Here is a 22033-nt window from a genome sequence, read left to right on the forward strand (position 1 = left end):
ATGTTATATTATAATATATGTTCTCTATAATAACACTTTGCTATAACAACCAAAATATTTCGGAACAAATGAGGTTGTTATAGTTTAGTTCGACTGTAGTTGTTCGGAACAAATGAGGGATGATTATATTTTTTTTGTACAATTATAACTTATAATAAAATTAACTTATAATTTTATATAAAATAATAAATACACAAAAATTAATTTATCAAAATTATACGCCAAAGTTAAGATGTAAAATTAATGTTATAAAGATATTACATAAATATAATTATACATATATATAAATAGATAAATTAAAAGAGTTAAATAATAAAAATAATAATAAAATAAGGATGAATAGTAATGGAGGAGATGAATAGTGTCACACCAAATTTGGAGTAACACTATTCATCCCTATTTTGCGGCCAAAAATGGGGAAACATTATCGGAGCCACATTTTGGCAAAAACTGACTGCATTTCGGAGAAATGCAGCAGCGTTGGAGATGCTCTAATGATCACATTAATGTAATGACCCAGCCAGTCGTTTTAAGTATTATGACCGCGTTCTCCCATTTACTGCTCAATTTATGCTTTACAGTTATTTTATGACTTACCGGGTTAGTTGGTTCGGGTCCGGAAGGAATTCAGAGTGAAACAAGACACTTAGTCTCATAATTGAAAACTTAAGTAGGAAAAGTTGACCGGATATTGATTTATGTATAAATGACCTCGGATTTAAATTCTAATGATTTCAATAGCTCTGTATGATGATTTTGGATTTAGAAGCGTGTCCAGAAATTATTTAGAGGTCCGTAGTGGAATTAGGTCTTGAAATGGCGAAAGTTGAATTTTTGGGAAGTTTGATCGGGGGGTTGACTTTTTGATATCGGGGTCGGAATTCGATTTTGGAAATTTGAATAGGTCCGTTATGTCATTTATGTCTTGTGTGCAAAATTTGAGGTCAATCAGACGTGATTTGGTAGGTTCCAGCATCGTTTGTAGAAATGGGAAGTTTCAAAGTTCATTAAGCTTGAATTGGGGTATGATTCATGGTTTTAACGCTGTTTGATGTGATTTGAGGCCTCGACTAAGTTCGTATGATGTTTTAGGACTTGTTAGTATATTTGGTTGAGGTCCCGGGGGCCTCAGGTGAGTTTCAGATGGTTAACGGATTGAATTCGGACTTAGAAGAAAATCTAAAAGTTTCTGCTATCTGATGTAATCGCACCTGCGGAAATTGGCTCGCAGGTGTGAGCTCGCAGAAGCGAGCTTGGCAAGCGCATATGCAGGCAGGGGGCTGTGAGGCAGTGGTCGCAGGTGCGAGGGAATTTCCGCACCTGCGTTATCGCAGATGCGGACGGATAGGCGCAGAAGCGCAAACTCCGTAGAAGCAGAGCGAGCCTCGCAAATGCAAGCCCGTAGAAGCGGAGGTAGTGGAGGCCTTGGCAAACCGCAGAAGCGGTTGGTTTCTCACACCTGCAAGACCGCAGAAGCGGCTAAGTGAGTCGCAGGTGCGGAACCCCTGGACAGTATACATTTCGAAGGGGTTCCGAGTTTTGCCATTTTTGGACTTTCAAGCACGGACTTTGGGGCGATTTTCAAAGAGAATTGATGGGAAAACTTGAGGCAAGTCACTTGCGATCACTTCTACTCCATAATATTAAATTATCATCGAATAATCCGACTAGATTACATGTTTTTGAGGTGTAAATCGAGGATTTGAACCTAGGGATTTAAAAATAAGATTTGAGGATTTGGAGGTTGAGTTGATGTTGGAATTTAGTAAAATTGATATGGTTGGACTCATGGTTGAATGGACTTTAGGATTTTGTAACTTTTGTCGGGTTCCGAGATGTGGGCCCCACGGGCGATTTTTGAGTTAAATTTCAGATTTTATTGGAAAATTAGTATTTTCTTATGGAATTAATTCCAATAATTTGTATTGACTGAATCGAATTAATTGTGGCTAGATACGAGGCTTTCAAAGACAAATTCACGAGGCAAGGGCATAGCAGAGTAAGGAATTACGCGGTTTTAGGTAAGTAACATTTTTAAACTTGGTTTTGAGGGTATAAATCCCTGAATTTCATGTTGTATGAATTATTTAGAGATGAAGAACATGCTGGGTGACGGGCGTGTGGGCGTGCATCATGAAAATTGTGATATAAATTGATTCCGTGGAGTTGCATAATTAAATAAATTTCATTATCTGCATATCCTCCATGTGTTAGAGAAATTGAGCTAAGACTCAAGTTAAAGATCATGATTTGGCTACGCGACGATATACTTTGGGACCCACATGGGTCGTATTGTTGTTGAATTATTTGTTTAAATTTACAATTTTGTACTCAGTCACATCTATCACTTGTATATCATATCTCAGTCTCTGTTGTCATTCATTGATACTTCATATCATCATGTTGGGTTGATTTTTCATGTCATTGAGACCTCGAGAGACTGGAGATTCTGAGTGATAGTTATGTTTATTTATTTATGCCTAGATCTGGCTATTATAGCGCTTGGGCTGAAGGAGCCCCTCCGTAGTCTGGCTATATATATATGGGATGGATCTTCCCTGGACATGGATCTTGTCTGAATCATTGATATTCGGGGATGGATCTTCCCTTTGGCTGGATTGGCCATATACAGTACTGAGTGATTGAGTATTTTAGATTGTGAGTACACAGAGCTTTCACTTAGGTGCATCACATATAGTATGTACATTGGCATGTAGATACAAAGATGTCATATTCCTCATATTGTTCAGAATTAATCTGTTTTATTTGTACTGAAAGCAACTATTGAACTTGAAAACATGCCTACATTTCTGTATTGTTATTATTTATACTGGATTCTACCTGCGGAGTTCGTCACTACTTTCAGCCCAGAGGTTAGTCTTGTTACTAATTGAGTTGGTTGTACTCATACTACACTCTGCACCTTGTGTGCAGATCTAGGTGCTTTCGGACACGGCGAACGTTAAATCTCAGAGTGCTCTCAGTTGGAGACTATCAAGGTAGCTGCCTGGAGTCCGCTGACCTTGACTCTCTTTCTTTCAGTTATTGTACTATTTTATACTTTCAGACAGTGTTTTGTCAGTCAGACTTTGTATTCATTTTAGATATTCATGTACTCAGTGACACCGAGTTTTGGGAGTGTTTATATCTGTATTTGTGAGTTTTCTTTCGTTGAAATTAAATATTTTGTTTTCAAACTTCAAAGATATGGTGGTTTATTGAGATTGTCATTTTGCCTAGTATTGAGATAGGCGCCATCACGACAGGTGAGATTTTGGGTCGTGACAAGTTGGTATCAGAGCCTAGGTTACATAGGTCTCACGAGTTATGAGCAGGTTTAGTAGAGTCTTGCGGATCGGTACAGAGATGTCTATACTTATCTTCGAGAGGCTGCCGAACCCTTAGGAAAAGTTTCACCTTCTTGCATTCTATCGTGAGAATTTGTGATTCCGGAAACTAAATTTCTCTATTCTATTCTCTCACAGATGGTGAGGACACGTACTACCGGATCGGACTGTCAGCCACTAGTGCCACCTGTTAGGGCCGTGAGAGGACGGGGCTGTGGTAGAGGTCGGGGCTGAGGTAGAGGTCGAGGTATAGCTCGTACAGTAGTTGGAGCAGCACCTGTAGCACCACCAGTTGCTCCAGCTCAGGAGCAAATTCCAGATATAACTGAGCCTACGGGACCAGCTCAGGCACCAGCTGTGCCCATTGAGATTCCAGGCCTACATGAGGCTTTAGCTCAGATATTGACAGTTTGCACTGGCCTTGCTCAGGTGGTTTCGGCTTAGGCCGCACCAGCCACTTCTTAGGCCGGGGGAGGTACTCATACCCCTGTTACCTGTACTCTAGAGTAGGTAGTACAGGGACTTCAGATACCTGGGGCACTACCAGCCCAGCCGGTTGTAACTGCTCAGGCCTCGGTAGTCCTCGTTATGGTAGATGATGAGCAGAGAAGACTTGAGAGATTTGGGAGGCTTCGACCTCCATCATTTAGCGGTGCTGAGCCAGAGAATGCTCAGGGTTTTCTGGATAAGTGCCAGCGGATGCTTCGGACAGCAGGTATTCTGGAGACCAGTGAGGTCTCATTCACTACGTTTCAGTTTTCTGGGGCTGCCTTCAGATGGTGGGAGGATTATGAGAGGCGCAGGCCGATCGGTGCAGCAATACTTACATGGCAGGAGTTCTCCATTCTATTTTTGGAGAAGTTTATGTTGCAGCCTCGTAGAGAGGAGCTACACAGGCAGTTTGGGCAGTTATGTCAGGATGGCATGTCTGTGACACAGTAGGATATGAGATTTTCTGAGTTGGCTCGTCACACATTTTGGTTGGTTCCCACTGATAGGGAGAGGATTAGGAGGTTCATTATTGGCCTCATGTATCAGCTGCGGTTGCTTATGACTAGAGAGAGGGTATCTGGTGCCACTTTTGATGAGGTGGTTGACATTGCTCGACAGATAGAGGTGGTTGTAGCCAGGAGCGTGGTGAGAGGGAGGCCAAGAGGCCTCGAGGTTCGGGCGGTTCTGGTGGGGTAACTTCTGGAGGGCAGTCCTACCACAGCAGGGGTCATCCTTACAAACACGCTCAGACGGGTCGTCTAGTTCACCGTGGTGCATCATCCAACCATGGTTCATACAGTTCTCATCAGGGCCAATCATCTCTCAGTGCACTTCCAGACAAGAGTACTCCCCGTGCTCCTTCAGTTCAGGGATCATCTGTACCAGGTTCTTCTGGTAGTTATTCTGGTTCTCGAGGTCCACTTCAAAACTTACCAGCCTTTCAGAGAGGGGTTGCTTTGAGTGTGGAGACTTGGGCCACATAAAGAGATATTGTCCCCGCCTTACACGAGGTCCAGTTCAGCAGAGGAGTCATGTTATGACTTCGGCACCAGTTGCTCCACCACCTGCCCAGCCAGCTCGGAGTGGGGCTCAGTCAACTAGGGGTCGCCCAAGAGGGGGAGACCGATCAGGTGGCGGTTAGGCTTGATTCTATGCTTTTCCTGCCAGACCAGATGCTGTTGCTTCAGATGCAGTGATCACATGTATTGTTTCAGTGTGCCACATGGAGTCTTCTATATTATTTGACCCTGGTTCCACTTATTCGTATGTATCATCGTATTTTACTCATTACCTGGATATGCCCCGTGAGTCCTTAGTTTCACCTGTTCATGTATATACGTTGGTGGGCGATACTATAATTGTGGACCGTGTATATCGGTCGTGTGTGGTAACTATTGGGGGACTGGAGACTAGAATTGATCTCTTATTGCTCAGTATGGTTGATTTTGATGTAATCCTGGGTATGGATTGGTTGTCTCTATGTCATGCTATTCTGGCATGTCACGCAAAAACCGTGACGTTTGCAATGCCAGGGTTGCCAAAGGTCGAATGGAGAGGTTCTGTAGATTATGTTCTATAACGACCCGACCGATCGTTTTGAGAATTTACACTTCGCTCGGTTGTTTGAGGGCATGCGTAGCTCCGTATGATGTAATATGGCTTATGTGAATCGTTGGTTTTGGTTTTCAGGTTATTCAGAATAGATTTGAAAGAATGATTCTCAGCTAGAAGCTTTAAATTGGGAGAGTTGACCAAGTTTGAATTTTGGTAAATTTGACCCCGAAACAGAGTTTTGATGGTTCCGTTAGCTCCGGTGGGTTATTTTGAACTTAGGAGCGCGTCTGAATTGCGATTCGGAGGTCCGTAGTGAAATGTGGCATGAAATGGCGAAAGTTGAAATTTTATAAAGTTTGACCGGGAGTGGACTTTTTGATATCGGGGTCGGAATCCAATTCTGAAAATTGGAATAGGTCTGTAATGTGAAATGTGACGTGTATGCAAAATTTGAAGTCAATCGGACGTAATTCGATAGGTTTCAGCATCAGTTGTGGAAGTTGAAGTTTCAAAGTTCATAGATTTCGATTTGAGGTGCGATTCATCGTTTCGATGTGGTTATGCATGATTTGAGGCCTCAAGTAGGTCCGTGTTATGTTATTGGACTTGTTAGTATATTCGGACGGGGTCCCGAGTGGCCTAGATGAGTTTTGGATGAGGTTCAGATCATTTTTCACTTAATGTGCAAAGCTGGAGGCTGCTGGTTCTAGTAGGATCACACCTGCGGTTTGTTTGCACAGGTGCGATAGCCGCAGAAGTGACAAAGGCGTCACATATACGAGAATAGTGCTGGGTGAGGAAGACCGCAGAAGTGGAGATTTAGGTGCATATGTGATGCCGCAAGTGTGGCGGCTCGAGCGCAGGTGAGGAGTTGGAGGGTGTCAGCAGAGGTCGCGGGTACGATGTAATTTCCGCACATGCGATGGCGTTGATGCGGGCAGCGAGTCACAGAAGCGGAAATGGTGAGGAAATCGGGCAGCGCAGGTGCGAGGTTTTTTCGCAAAAGCGGAGGTCGCAGGTGCGATGAATTTTTCGCAAATGCGGAAGTGCTGGACAGAATGATAAATACAAGGGTTCGCGATTTTGGCTTCATTTTAACATTTCCAAGCTCGGATTGAGGCGATTCTTGGAGAAATTTTCATCTTGTGGACTGGGGTAAGTGTTATCTACTCTTTGTTGATATTATATCACGAATCTACCTTCGTTTTTGGTAATTGAATTGTGAATTTTATAGAGGAAATTGAAGGTTTTGGCCTAAAGTTTCATAATATGAATTTTTGAGTTTTGAACATCGAATTGGAGTTGGATTTGAGTGAAACTAGTATGGTTGGACTCGTAATATAATGGGTTATTGGATTTTGTAAATTTTTTTGGGTTTCGAGGTGCGGGCTCGGGTTGGGCTTTTGGCCGATTTTGGGCTTTTGATTCAAGATTTGATCTTTTTCTATAGGGATTGATTCCTTTAGCATTGTTTTATGTACTTGAGTTGTTTTTGGTTAGTTTTGAGATGTTCGGAGGTCGGAACGCGCGGGATGGCATCTTTGGAGCACCGCTTGGCTTGTTCGGCATTGGTATTGGCTTGTTTGAGGTAAGTAACTCTTCTAATCTAAGTGGTGAGGGTATAAAACCCCGAAATACATGTTATGTGATTTGTGTTGAGGGGACGCACATGTTAGGTGACGGGCTTGAGGGCGTGCACCATTTGAATTGGGACTCTGTTGTTTCCATGGCACTGTATAGTGGTCCTACTTTGTTAATGTCTGTGTTTTCACCATGTGATAAAGTAATTGAGCTATCAATAATGCTAGATATCATGTTTAGGCTTTATGTCGATACTATTGGGACCCATAGTGGTCATTTCTTGCTGTCATCTCACTGATTTCATTGATATTTCGTACTCAGTCATATTCATGCATCCATATCATATCTCAATTTCAGTTGTTATTTATTGATACATCATATCATTATTGTCGGGCTAGTTTCATGACATTGTAAGCCCGTGAGTGAGACTGGAGAGATTGATGACTGCCTGAGGCTGAGATCCTGATTATGAGTGACAGATATGGGATCGGGCTACACGCCGCAACATGATATATATTGATTACATTTATGGGATCGGGTTGCACGCCGCAACGAGCCTTAGGGTTGTATATCTATATGGATCGGGTTGCACGCTGCAACGAGCCTTATGGCTATTTATATATTATGGGATCGGGCTGCACGCTGCAGCGATATAGCGCTTGGGCTGAAAGGAGCCCCTCCAGGAATCTGCATACCCCAAGTGAGCGCAGTTGACTATAAATAGGGATCGGGCTGCACGCCGGAGCGGGTATGGTACATCGCTGAGTGATTGAATATGTTAAGCATAGTGAGAGAGAATGCAAGACAGTGAGATTGAGTACTCTGAGAGTGTGAGTACATGAGCTCATCATCAAGATGCATTGCATTTGACATGCGTACTTGAAATACATGCATAGAGGTGCATTTCCTTCTGCTACCCAGTTTTGGGGACATGTGTGATTTTACCTGTATCTTGACATGTAGGCATAGAGACTTTCCTCATGCTATCTGAAAATGAAACATCTTATTATTTGTTGAAAGGAGTTTTAGGAAAATCACAGTTTTCAAACTTACTCGCATTTTAGCTTTTTTGGTAAAAGATTTGGATTTTCACTGAGATACTTGAAAAGAAATGCCTATTTTTCTGAAACTGTGAACGGACTGAGCCTTTTATTTTGGAGATACTCTTTTGTTACATGCACTATGCTGTTACGAACTGTTGTGGAATATCGGTGTTGGACCCGACTTTTCTGTTAGCTCATCACTACTTTTAACCTAAGGTTAAGTTTGTTACTTATTGAGTACATGGGGTCGGTTGTATCATACTACACTTCTGCACCTTGCGTGCAGATGTTGGCTGCTGATGTTGCTGTGTTCGATGGGAGCTGGATTGAAGATGTACCTGCGTCCCGGCGGTAGCTACCTCTTTTTCGTGGTAGCTTTAGATATGTAAAACTCTGTTTATGTACTATTCAAACAGACTATGTATTTATTTCATTTTCGCTTTGTAAACTCTATTCTTAGAAGCTCATGATTTGTATTACCAGTTCTTGGGAAATGTATTAGATTAAGATATTTCCTTACTTAATTGCTTTATTAATTGTTAATGAAATTGGTTAGTGGTTAATTGGCTCACCTAGCCGGTTGGGTTAGGTGCCATCACGACTAGTTGGATTTTGGGTTGTGACAAGGCAGTATCAGAGCTCTAAGTTCATAGGTTCTATAAGTCATGAGCAAGTGTCTAGTAGAGTCTTGAGGATCGGTATGATGACGTCGATACCTATCTTTGAGAGGCTATAGGACATTTAGGATATACTTCCTATCTTTCTTTCCTTATCGTGCGGCATTGATTCAGCTTGAAGCATAACTCTTTGAATTCCTTCCATGCATTCGTATGCGCATGCGAGCGCTCGGTATCAGCTGTGCATCGCTGGCTTATGATTCTATGAACGAGTTTCGAGATGTGTATTCTGTGTTTTGGTGATTGGACAGTCTGGAGGACTTGAGGCCATGGTTAGACCGCAACTTGAGCTCGGTAGCTTCAGTGATAACTTGTACATTGGACTCATATGTCCGGTAATGTCCCTATGAGAGGAATTTATGGCTCGATGAGTGGTGAAATAGCTATGTGGTGAGTATGATGTGACTGCGAGATGTGTTCGGATTGTTTAAATATGACGGGAAGAGTTTACTTGAGATGTAGCAAGAACTATTGGGTGTTTGAATTCTGTGTTGATTTGGCGTATGGCCTCGAGTTATGGATGTGTTGAAGGACCTCTCATATTGTTTAGTTGTGGAGTGCAGTAGATTTCATGTCGTGTTATGAGTTCAGACTCAGGAAGATTAAGTGATTGCATAATAGTTATGAACGTGGAAGAGTATAGAGAGATGTCAGCTTGAGGCAGAGCAGGTAGGTTATCTCCTGCGAGGTGTCCTGAGGTTGTGTGGTCCTTATGATGTTTTATATAGAGTTTTCTTTTACCAGTGAATGATATATGTTGCAATTTGAGTTTGGATCGCTTGTGGAAGTTGGCTTGACTATTATAAGGGTGAATGCGAGATTTGCAGATAATGTGAAGTATTAGATGGTTTGCGTTACAAGAGCTTAGGAAGGATTTGGTTGAATCTCACTACAGTATTATGGTAGTAATAGAGTATGGGCATTGTGAGTTGTGTGTTTTGATCTATGGCTTTGAGCCAAGTAGGGGAGTCTGCTATCGACAAGTTGATTGCACTATTATGCATTGTATTGGTTTCAGTTTGAGGTATACTGGTGAATCAGCTATGACTGCAGGGGTCGAGATCGAGGATGACTCGTGTAAAGGAATTTCTGGATACAGGTTGTATGGCACTCTCTGGGTATATGGGAATCATAAAATAATTGAGTGGTTATTCGCAAAGGATGTAGTGTACATGAAGTAGGAATTTGCTTGGTTGCTTATGAGTGTGGGTTACTCTTTATTTTCTTGGGTGTTGGTGTGCTAATGGGGCACATGCCATTCGGTCCGTTTGGTTTGTTTAATTGAGATTTGAGTAGAGTGGATGAATCTCGAGAATGGTTCTAATGCATTCAAGGATTATATGTAGGAATTGAGAATTTCGAATTGGTATATGGCTAGGATCTGATATTTGCATGGGATGGTGTCGAGACTTGTGGCATTTTAATATCATTGTGGATTATGCAATTCAGTATCAAGAAGGTTAAGGAAATAGTTTTAGGTTCACATATGGTCTCTTTAGAGTGGGTGTCTCGGTTGTGGTACTCTGGGGTGCTAAGAGAGGAGTCAGCGGCTTATGGGCCTTAGGGCGTTGTGATTTTATACTAGGGCCTCTTGTGTGGTGAATTTTGGTTAAGGATCGTGGTGTTCTCGCAAGGAGAAGTATCAATTTGAAGTCAATTTGGAAAGGACCCGAAGAAATAGGACATCGTGGTAGTAGTTTGGATCAGCATAGTGACAGATAAAATCGGGTCTTTGGGTACTTATGATTTGGCTAACCTCCACAAGTGTTTCGTGGTAATGCTCTGGGGTTTTGGCGACCTGCGTGGCTGGGTTGAGTTAGAGAGATTCGGTTCTGATAGCTTGGTTGTGTGCAAATGGGTTTCGAAGAGTTCTCAATATTTTTTACCACAGTTCGAGGAGTATATTTTCTACCGGCGTGAGGAATATGTTGCGTGTTGGGATTTTCTCCGGGATGAGATCAAATGGAAGGTTTCTGACCAACTGGGTATGTATTCTGCTTGTAACTCAGAGTTGATTATGAGATTCTGGTACTCTTCATAGGATGGCATGGTAGACGCGGTGTGTTGTGTGGGATTGAGATTTGCATGTGCAAGGTCACAGATAAGTTTTGAAGGGAAGGACATAAATTCGTAGGCAGCATGGATGGATTCAGATGACTAGGTAAATGATATTACTAATCGGTATGGCCTGATGAGAGTATACATTTCAGAAGGGGCAATGTGTTTTGATGTATGGATACTTCACTAGTACTGCGACACTCTTCCGGTTGATCGACTGCTGATATTCAAATTTTGCTATGTGGCACGGAAGAATTTTAGAAGTATTCCTCGTGGGATGATCGTGTATGAGAGATATGTTAGACATTCTGGCGGTAGAGATGGAATCAGATATGGTGATTAGTGTGTTTTATAGATTTGGAGGCTGGGAGTTCTCAAGAGCAGATTGTTTCATGGTTGTGGACTGTGAGGTTGTGGCCGAAGCTAGCCAGAGGATAGTAAGCATTATGATTCGGTTATTGTAGGCTTTCGAAGGGTTATTTATCCATGTGTGGGTGCCCGAAGTTGAGTTGGGGGTCCATTGGTAGGCCCAATTAGGATGCGTATTCTACACCGAGCCAGATTGGTTGGCTCCATACTGCTGTTGTTGAGGGATGTGTCATTCGGTTGTAGATGAGCTTATTTGTGTTCTGTTATGTTCGGTGAGCTACTCTTCTATGCTACGAGGGGTCGTGAACCGTTGGTTGTATGTACCCATGGTGTAGTTTTATTGGGGCCTTATAGCGGAATTTGAGCGAGATGAGTATTTGGGTATTACATGATTGATTGCGTATTGGTTATGTCCTTTCGAGTTTTGGGTGGCATTGTGTCATTGGATTCTCCGTGGTTATGGTAATGCACTTTGGGGACTTGATGTCAAATTGTGCGTGGTTATTGATTTTGAGCATGGTGGCTTGAGGTGTCTCATATGGGCCAGTGTTTGGATAGGGTCTCGCATTGCGGCAGAGTTATGTTGAGATATGATCCTTGGTGTTAGATTCGTGTGTTATGGTTCTACGGTGTATGATGGGTTCTTAGCATTGCATTGGGGTGGTACCCGTTGAGCTTGCGGGACAGTCCTCTTATTCGAGTCATTTTCGTGATTGAGTACAACACGGTGATGCCAAGGAAGTCACTGTTGGGGATGACGACGTATTATGGATGCAGGGCAAGCTATGTTTTCCAAATGTAGATAGTTTGCATGAGTTGATTCTCCAGGAGGCTCACAGTTCGCGGTACTCCATTCATCCAGGTGCCGCGAGGATGTATCAGGATTTTAGGCAACACTATTGGTGGAGGCGAATGAAGAAAGATATAGTAGGGTTTGTAGCTTGGTGTTTAAATTGTCAACAGGTAAAGTACAAACATCAGAGACCGGGCGGATTGCTTCAGAGACTTGAAATTCCGGAGTGGAAGTGGAAGCGTATTACCATGGACTTCGTAGTTAGGCTTCCACGGACCTTGAGGAAGTTTGATGCTATTTGGGTAGTTGTAGATCGGTTGACCAAATCCGAGCATTTTATTCCAGTTGGTACTAATTATTCTTCGGTGCAGTTGGCTGAGATTTATATCCGCGAGATTGTTCGCCTACACGGTGTGCCAGTGTCCATTATTTCAGATTGGGGCACGCAGTTTACATCACAGTTTTGGAGAGCAGTGCATCGAGAATTGGGCACACAAGTTCAGTTGAGTACAACATTTCACCCTCAGACGGATGGACAGTCCGAGCACACTATTCAGATATTGGAAGATATGCTACGCGCTTGTGTTATAGACTTTGGGGTTTCTTGGTATCAATTTCTGCCACTCACGGAGTTTGCTTACAATAACAGCTACCAATCGAGCATTCAGATGGTTCCGTGTGAGGCTTTATATGGGAGACGGTGTCGGTCTCCTGTGGTTTGGTTTGAGCCGGGTGAGGCTAGGCTATTAGGTACTGACTTGGTTCAGGATGCTTTGGAGAAGGTTAAATTGATTCAGGAACGACTTTGCACGGTGCAGTCTAGACAGAAGAGTTATGCTGATAGGAAGGTCCGTGATATTTCTTACATGGTTGGGGAGAAGGTTCTGCTCAAGATTTCACCCATGAAGGGTGTGTTGAGGTTCGGGAAGAAGGGCAAGTTGAGCCCTCGGTATATTGGGCCTTTTGAGATACTTAAGAAGATTGGAGAGATGGCTTATGAACTTGCCTTGCCACCTGGTCTATCAAGTGTTCATCCAGTATTCCATGTATCCATGCTCCGAAAGTATGTCAAGGATCCGTCTCATATTTTGGATTTCAGTACAGTACAACTAGACGGTAATTTGACTTATGATATGGAGCCAATGGCCATTTTAGACCGGCAGGTTTGAAAGCTGAGGTCAAAGAACATAGCATCAGTGAAGGTACAGTGGGGAGGCCAGCCAGTCTGAGAAGCTACTTGGGAGATTGAGCGGGAGATGCGGAGCAAATATCCACACCTATTTGAGACTCCAGGTATGATTCTAAACCCATTCGAGGACAAAAATTTGTTTAAGAGGGGGAGAATGTAACGAACCGGTCGGTCATTTTGAGTATTATAACCCCATTCCCCTATTTACTTCTCAATTTATGCTTTACAATTATTTTATGACTTACCGGGTTAGTTGATTTGGGTCTGGAAGGAATTCGGAGTGAAATTAGACACTTATACTCATAATTGAGAACTTAAGTTGGAAAAGTTGACCGGATGTTGATTTATGTGTAAATGACCTCGGATATGAATTCTGATGATTTCAGTAGCTCCGTATGGTAATTTTGGACTTAGGAACGTGTCCGAAAAATTATTTGGAGGTCCGTAGTGGAATTAGGCTTGAAATGACAAAAGTTGAATTTTTAGAAAGATTGACCGGGGTTTGACTTTTTGATATCGGGGTCGGAATCTGATTTTAGAAATTTGAATAGGTCCGTTATGTCATTTATGTCCTGTGTGCAAAATATGAGGTCAATCAGACGTGATTTGATAGGTTCCGGCGTCGTTTGTAGAAATGGGAAGTTTCAAAGTTAATTCGGCTTGAATTGGGGTATGATTCATGGTTTTAACGTTGTTTGATGTGATTTGAGGCCTCGACTAAGTTCATATGATGTTTTAGGACTTGTTAGTATATTTGGTTGAGGTCCCGTGGGCCTCGGGTGAGTTTCGGATGGTTAACGGATCGAATTCGGACTTAGAAGAAAATCTGAAAGTTTCTGCCATCTGATGCAATCGCACCTGCGAAAATTGGCTCGCCGGTGCGAGCTCTCAAAAGCAAGCTTGGCAAGCGCAGATGCGGGCAGGGGGCTATGAGGCTGTGGTCACAGGTGCAAGGGAATTTCCGTACCTGCGTGATCGCAGATGCGGATGGATGGGCGCAGAAGCGCAAACTTTGCAGAAGCGGAGCGAGCATCACAAATGCGAGCCCGCAGAAGCGGCTTCTAGCTCACAGAAGTGGAGGCAGTGGAGGCCATGGCAAACCGCAGAAGCGATTGGTTTCTTGCACCTACGAGACCGCAGAAGCGGCTAAGTGAGTCGCAGGTGCGGAACCCCTAGACACTATACATTTCGAAGGGGTTCCGAGATTTGCCATTTTTGGACTTTCAAGCACGGGGTTTGGGGCGATTTTCAGAGAGAATTGATGGGAAAACTTGAGGTAAGTCACTTGTGATCACTTCTACTCCATAATATTGAATTAGCATCGAATAATCCGACTAGATTATGTATTTTTGAGGTGTAAATCGAGGATTTGAACCTAGGGATTTAAAAATAAGATTTGAGGATTTGGAGGCCGAGTTGATGTCGGAATTTTGTAAAATTAGTATGGTTGGACTCGTGATTGAATGGACATTTGGATTTTGTAGCTTTTGTCGGGTTCCGAGATGTGGGCCCCACGAGCGATTTTTGAGTTAAATTTCGGATTTTATTAGAAAATTAGTATTTTCTTATGGAATTAATTCCAATGGGAGTGTGAGATAGGCAAACGGGGAGTACGCAGCTGAACTGTGAGACCCAAAGTAATGATAAAATGACTTGTAACTGTGAAGCTATAAGGTATCATACCTTGGAGATTACAAAATAACGAAAAAGTAATAATTTGTAGTGACTAAATCGAATTAATTGTGGTTAGATACGAGGTTTTCGTAGACGAATTCGCAAGGCAAGGGCATAGCGGAGTAAGGAATTATGCGGTTTGAGGTAAGTAATATTTTTAAACTTGGTTCTGAGGGTATAAATCCCTGAATTTCGTGTTGTATGAATTATTTGGAGATGACGCACATGCTGGGTGACGGGCGTGTGGGCGTGCATCATGAAAATTGTGACTTAAATTGATTCTGGGGAGTTGCATAATCAAATAAATGTCATTATCCACATATCCTCCACGTGTTAGAGAAATTGAGCTGAGACTCAGGTTAAAGATCATGATTTGGCTACGCGCCGATATATTTTGGGACCCACATGGGTCGTATTGTTGTTGAATTATTTGTTTAAATTTATAATTTTGTACTCAATCACATTTATCACTTGCATATCATATCATATCTCAGCCTCTGTTGTCATTCATTGATACTTCATATCATCATGTCAGGTTGATTTTTCATGCCATTGAGAGCTCGAGAGATTGGAGATTCTGAGTGATAGTTATGTTTATTTATTTATGCCTAGATTTGGCTATTATAGCGCTTGGGCTGAAGGAGCCCCTCCGGAGTCTGCACCTCCATAGTGAGCGTAGTTGTGAGATATATATATATATATATATATGGGATGGATCTTCCCTGGGCATGGATCTTGCCCGAAGTATTTATATTGAGGGATGGATTTTTCCTGGATATGGATCTTGTCCGAATCATTGATATTCGGGGATGGATCTTCTCCTGGGCTGGATTGGCCTTATATAGTATTAAGTGACTAACTATCAGTTGATGGATATACATATATATTTGGGATGGATCTTCCCTGGACTAGATTGGCCAGTACTGAGTGATTGAGTATTTTAGATTGTGAGTACACGAAGTTTTCACTAAGGTACATCACATACAGTATGTACATTGGCATGTAGATACAGAGATGTCATATTCCTCGTATTGTTCAGAATTAATCTGTTTTATTTGTACTAAAAGCAACTGTTAAACTTGAAAGCATGCCTACATTTCTGTATTGTTATTATTTATACTGGACTGTACCTGCAGAGCTCGTCACTACTTTCAGCCTAGAGGTTAGTCTTGTTACTTATTGAGTTGGTTGTACTCATACTACACTTTGTACCTCGTGTGTAGATCCAGGTGCTTTCGGACACGACGACCGTTAAATCTCAGAGTGCTATCAGTTGGAGACTATCAAGGTAGCTGCCTGGAGTCCGCTGACCTTGACTCTCTTTCTTTTAGTTATTGTACTGTTCTATGCTTTCAGACAGTATTTTGTTAGTCAGACTTTGTATTCATTTTAGATGCTCATGTACTCAGTGACACCGAGTTTTGGGAGTGTTTATATCTGTGTTTGTGAGTTTTCTTCCACTGAATTTAAATATTTTGTTTTCTAACTTCAAAGATATGGTGATTTATTGAGATTGTTGGCTTGTCTAGTATTGAAATAGGCGCCATCACGACAGGTGAGATTTTGGACTGTGACAATTAAATACCTAGCGATCGCCAGGAGCATACTACCAAATACTAATGCATATGTTATTTTTTTAGATTTTTCTTAATGGTATTAAAATTTAAATGGTGATATCGAAAAATCCTATTTGTGCAAATCACCAATTTAGCAGTCCTTTTGGATAGCACAATAATAAGTTACATTAGGAATTGCACACGATGGTCAACTTTCACCCGTCATTATTCAATTTATAGCCAATGATGGCAAACTTCATACTAAAGACTTGCTCCTCCTCGTGCTCTTCTTCTTTTCTTCTGCAACAACCACTTGATTTGTATGCATGATAATCATTCACTAATTCTGATGAATGGAACTGGTTTCATTTAAAAGAAAAAAGAAACTAAATCAAGTGAAAATTGAAGCTACACCAAGTAACCCCTATTGACAAGTAGGTTATCAGATTGTCGTTACCCTATTCTTCAGTTCTAGAATTTATAACTAACTATACTAGCTTATCATTAAAACCAAAACAGATTACTATCACCTTATTAATTATTAAATCTATGCGCAAATGCACAAATTTTAAACTCAAAATTTTAGGTATCTTCTATCTATATAGAACAAGAGAAAGAAATCAATGTGATGATACCGAGCGTCATCTTAAAAAATCAACAAGTGTCAAATTTTAGGACCAAATTAGTTAGATTAGTTAATAATTAGTTACTCTTTTTTAAATTTAAATTAAAAATAATTAAATATCTATATATTTTTAAGGAAACTATTACTACAACAACAACATACCCAGTAGTATCCCACACCGTGGGGGTCTAGGGAGGGTAGTGTGTACGCAGACCTTACCCCTAACTTGTGAAGGTAGAGAGACTGTTTTCAATAGACCCTCGGCTCAGGAAAATATAAGCACCATATTAATGAAAATATAGATAAGGAGGAACAGCACCAAAAAGTCATGTAAAAGCATCATAAAAACAACACGATAATAAGATGATCAAAATGAAAGAAAATAACGGGTAGTCATAGAAACCTACTACCAACAGAATGCGAGAGTGTATACTAATACTACCGGTATGAACAATCTAGAACTCCTACCCTACTGCTCTAATCCTCGACCCACACCTTCCTAACAAGGGTCATGTCCTCGGTCAGCTGAAGCTGCGCCATGTCTTGCCTAATCACATCTTCCCACGTCTTCTTCGGCCTACCTCTACCTCTCCGTAAGCCCTCCAATGTCAACCTCTCACACCTCCTCACCAGGGCGTCTGTGCTCCTCCTCCTAACATGTCCAAACCACCTAAGCCTCACATCTTGTCCTCAATAGGGGCCACACCCACCTTGTCTCTAATAACCTCATTCCTACTCCTATCTAACCTGGTGTGCCCGTACATCCATATCAACATCCTCATCTATGCTATCTTCATCTTCTGTACATGGGCGATACTGGCCAACACTCAGCCCCATACAGTATAGTCGGTCTGACCACCACTCTATAGAACTTACCTTTAAGTTTTGGTGGCACCTTCTTGTCACACAAAATACTAGAAGTGTGTCTCTATTTCATCCATCCCACCCCAATACGATGTGTGATATCGTCATCAATCTCCCATCCCCCCATATAATAGACCCAAGGTACTTACAACTTCCTCTATAAGGGATGACTTGTGAGTCTAGCCTCACCTCCCCTTCCCCTCCCTAAGTTTCACCACTGAACTCACACTCTAAGTATTCTATCTTGGTCCTACTTAGCTTGAAACCTTTAGACTCTAGGGTCTGCATCCACACCTCTAACCTTGTATTCACACCACCTCACGTCTCGTCAATCAATACAATATCATCTGCAAATAACATGTACTGTGGCACCTCCCCTTGGATATGGTGCATCAGAACATCCATCGTCAGGCAAACAAAAAAGGGTTGAGTGCCGACCCCTAGTGCAACCCCATCATGACCGAAAAATGGTCCGATCCCCCTCACACTGTCCTCACTAGGGTCTTTTCTCCATCATACATGTCCTTAATCACCCTAATATAGGCAATAGGTACACCTTTAGCCTCCAAACATCTCCCCAAAACCTCCATCGGACATTATCGTACGTCTTTTCTAAGTCGATGAATACCATATGCAAGTCCCTTTTCCTCTCCCTATACCACTCCATCAATCTCCTAACAAGGTGAATGGCCTCTGCAGTCGAGCTCCCCATCATAAACCCAAACTGGTTCTCGAAAATAGACACACTTCTCCTCACCCTTAGCTCCACCGCCCTCTCCCAGAATTTCACAGTATGGCTAAGCAGCTTGATACACCGATAGTAATTGTAATTTTTGATATCACCCTTATTCTTGTATAAAGGAACCATCGTGCTACACCTCCACTCCTTGGGAATCTTCTTTGTTCTAAAAATGATATTAAATAACCTAGTGAGCCACTCCAAGCCCGCCTTGCCCGCCCTCTTCCAAAACTCCACTTGAATTTTATCTGGCCCGGTCGCTTTGCCCCTGCTCACCTTATGCATAGCCCCCAAAGTCCCAACGACTCCCGTGGAGTTCTAAATCACCCAGTACAATGTTTCTGTTCCCCTCCTCGTTCAAGAGACTATGAAAGTAGGTTTGCTATCTCAGACGGATAAACCCTCATCTAACAAAACTCTACCTTATTCTCTCTTGATGCACTTCACTTAATCCAAGTCACGTTCCTTCCTTTCTCTCACCTTGGATAACTCTATAGACATTCCAGTCAAAGTTTCTATGTTCCAAGACTCCACTCTCAGCCTGGAGGCTTCCTTAGCCCTCTTAGCCCCCCTCCCCATTCCCTCCCCCACGAGGACACCCCCGAGGAAAAGACCTTATCCTACCATCGTTTATCAAAGCTATCATAATCCAGGAGACACTATGCAAGCACTACCCCCAAAAAGTGACAAAAATAAAATGAATAACCGAAATATAATCTACAACTAATATTCACAAAAATAGGTGAAAAAATAAAATGAAAGAACTAAACTATAATCTACAACTAGAGGCCACAAAGAAAATGAGCAAAACTACTATGGGATATACTAAATAAAATTCAAAATAAAACTATAAACAAGTAGATAATAATATAAAACAGGTAGGCAAAGCTATCACTAATGGAACTAATATGACAATGTTAGGGAAAACACTAAATACAGATTCAAGAGCAAAAATAGGCAGGCAAGAGGATACAATTAAGCTAGAATATCAAAACATCAAAATAGCAGGACAAGAGAAGAACGATAGATCCAGGATTGCAGCCACTGAAGTTAACAAAAATCCGACCGGCGGGGATGAATCGCGACAAGCTGGCTGGAGGGGACAATCCGAGACACCTGGACCGGTCGTTCTTGAGCTTCGATTACTGGGAGGAGATGCACGCGCCGGAAAACCACCTGGACAGGATCTCACATGTCCACGCGTGACGGGATCTACGCCGAAAAATTGACTGATCTTGACGGACTTAGTCGATGTTTCCCCACATAAACGCAGGAGGCAAAGGGGAGAGAAATAGAAAGGGAGAAGTACCAAGATTCAAGGAGTTCCAGCGCAAGACTCTGTCCAGTCGTAGTGGAGAAAGAAAATAGAGAAAAATGGGAAGGAGGGGTAAAGAGAGAGAGAAAGAGGAAGAAAGGAAGATGGACAGAGAAAGCAAGAGAGGGAGGAGAGATGAAGGGTGAGCACCTTACCTGGGTCGCCGACGGTGGTGCTGTGTGGCTGTGTTAATGGCAGAGAGAGAGGGGGTAAGGAAACTATTATAAACAAGAAAAAATATATAAATAAACAACTCCAATGTAGAGATATATAAAATGATAAGACTAATTTATTTTTTGAGATGAGAAAGTTTTTGAATAATAATTCATATGGTCATGCTATATGGATAAGATCATATAACTAAAAATATTATACTAGATAAAACTAAAGACAAAAATATAAACAATAATTTCAAGAAATAAATTAAAAATATAAAGATATAATTTAACTTATTATGTAGTAATTACAATAAAAACAATTAAACTTTCATATTAAATACAAACGGGAAGAAGAATTCAATTTAATTTATTATTGAAAATAATACAAAAATAATAATCTACAATTATTAGTATATTTATGACATATAATAAAAAAACTTCTCTGTTTAACTTTTGAACTAAATCAACACCATCCATTTAGAAAAATAATACAATAATATTCGTATTATAGATAAATACTAAATGAATAAAAATAAAAATTATAGAGTAAAAACTAATATATAAAGAGGAGAATAGATATAATGTGGTTCTATCCGAACTTTAAATTTATTTGATAAAATAAATAAATAAATAATACATGAAATTATTATTGATAAATTTAAAATCGAAATAATTGAGAAAGTCATACATGATAAAGTCAAGTTAAATTTCAGGAAAACATATAAAATTATATTCATTGTATTATATTAAACTGATAATTTATTAAAAATTCAAATGTCATTTTAATAATATTAAGTAATGGATAAAACAATTAAATAAGCAAGGAACAAAACAATAATATAATTTATGGGAAAATATAAGACTTATAATTAGAATTATAATGAGAAAAAGAGTACATATACACATAAATAATATCATAATAAATAAATAGTCATAAAGGAAGAATACTAAAAAAACGAATTTCAAGGGATAGCGTGAAAGTATATATACTATATAAGTAGAAAATTTTAGTTAATAAATAAAACTCATAATTATATAATGAAAAATAATAAATATAAAGATACTATTATGATAAAAATAATAAAAGGCTTATTTCTTTATACTTTTGATGAATTCAAAAATATAATTTAGTAAAACAAATTACATTATTAAATTTACTGTAAAATATAAAATGAGAAAAATAATTAAATATTACAGTAGAAAACTTTTACGAAAAGAGGGGGATAAAGATAATTTTATATATTTACATTTGATTTAATTGATAAATAAATAACACTCAAGAAAATTATTGATGAATTTAGACAATTGAAGAATTTTGAACAGTATAACATAAATTTTAAAAAATAAAAATAATTCAGAGTAAGAAAATATATATCTATATTATATTAAAAGAGAAGTAGTATCAAAAAATTAAGCCAATTATCAAGTTAATAAAAAGTCATATTAGTAAATTTAAGTACTTGCTAATTTAATAATAATAAAGAATAAATGAGGAACAAATAATTTATTTGATTACTATTGTAACGACCCGGCCAGTCGTTTTGAGAGTATTAGCCCTGATCCCCTAGTTATTGCTCCCTCTATTTTATTTTGTGGTTATGTAACTTGTCGGGGCGCTTGATGTCAAATTCGGGAGAGTTTCGGAGTGAAATAGGACACATAGTCCCTAAATTGAAAGTTTAAGTCGTAGGAGTTGACCTTAGTTTGACTTGTGTGAAGACGAATCCGGAATGGAGTTTTGGCGGTTTCAATAGCTCCGTGGGATGATTTCGGTCTTAAGAGCATGTCTGGATATTAATTGGCGAAAGTTGGAAAGTTGGAAGATTTTCGAAAGTTTGACCGGGAGTGGACCTTTTGATATTGGGGTCGGATTCTGATTCCGGAAGTTGGAGTAGGTCCAATATCATTTATGATTTGTATGTAAAATTTGAGTTAAATAGGACTTGATTTGATATATTTCGGCATCGAATATATAAGTTAAAAGTTAAGTTAATTAGGC

This window comes from Nicotiana tabacum, chromosome 14, assembly GCF_000715075.1.
Source record: "Nicotiana tabacum cultivar K326 chromosome 14, ASM71507v2, whole genome shotgun sequence".
Classification (NCBI taxonomy): domain Eukaryota; kingdom Viridiplantae; phylum Streptophyta; class Magnoliopsida; order Solanales; family Solanaceae; genus Nicotiana; species Nicotiana tabacum.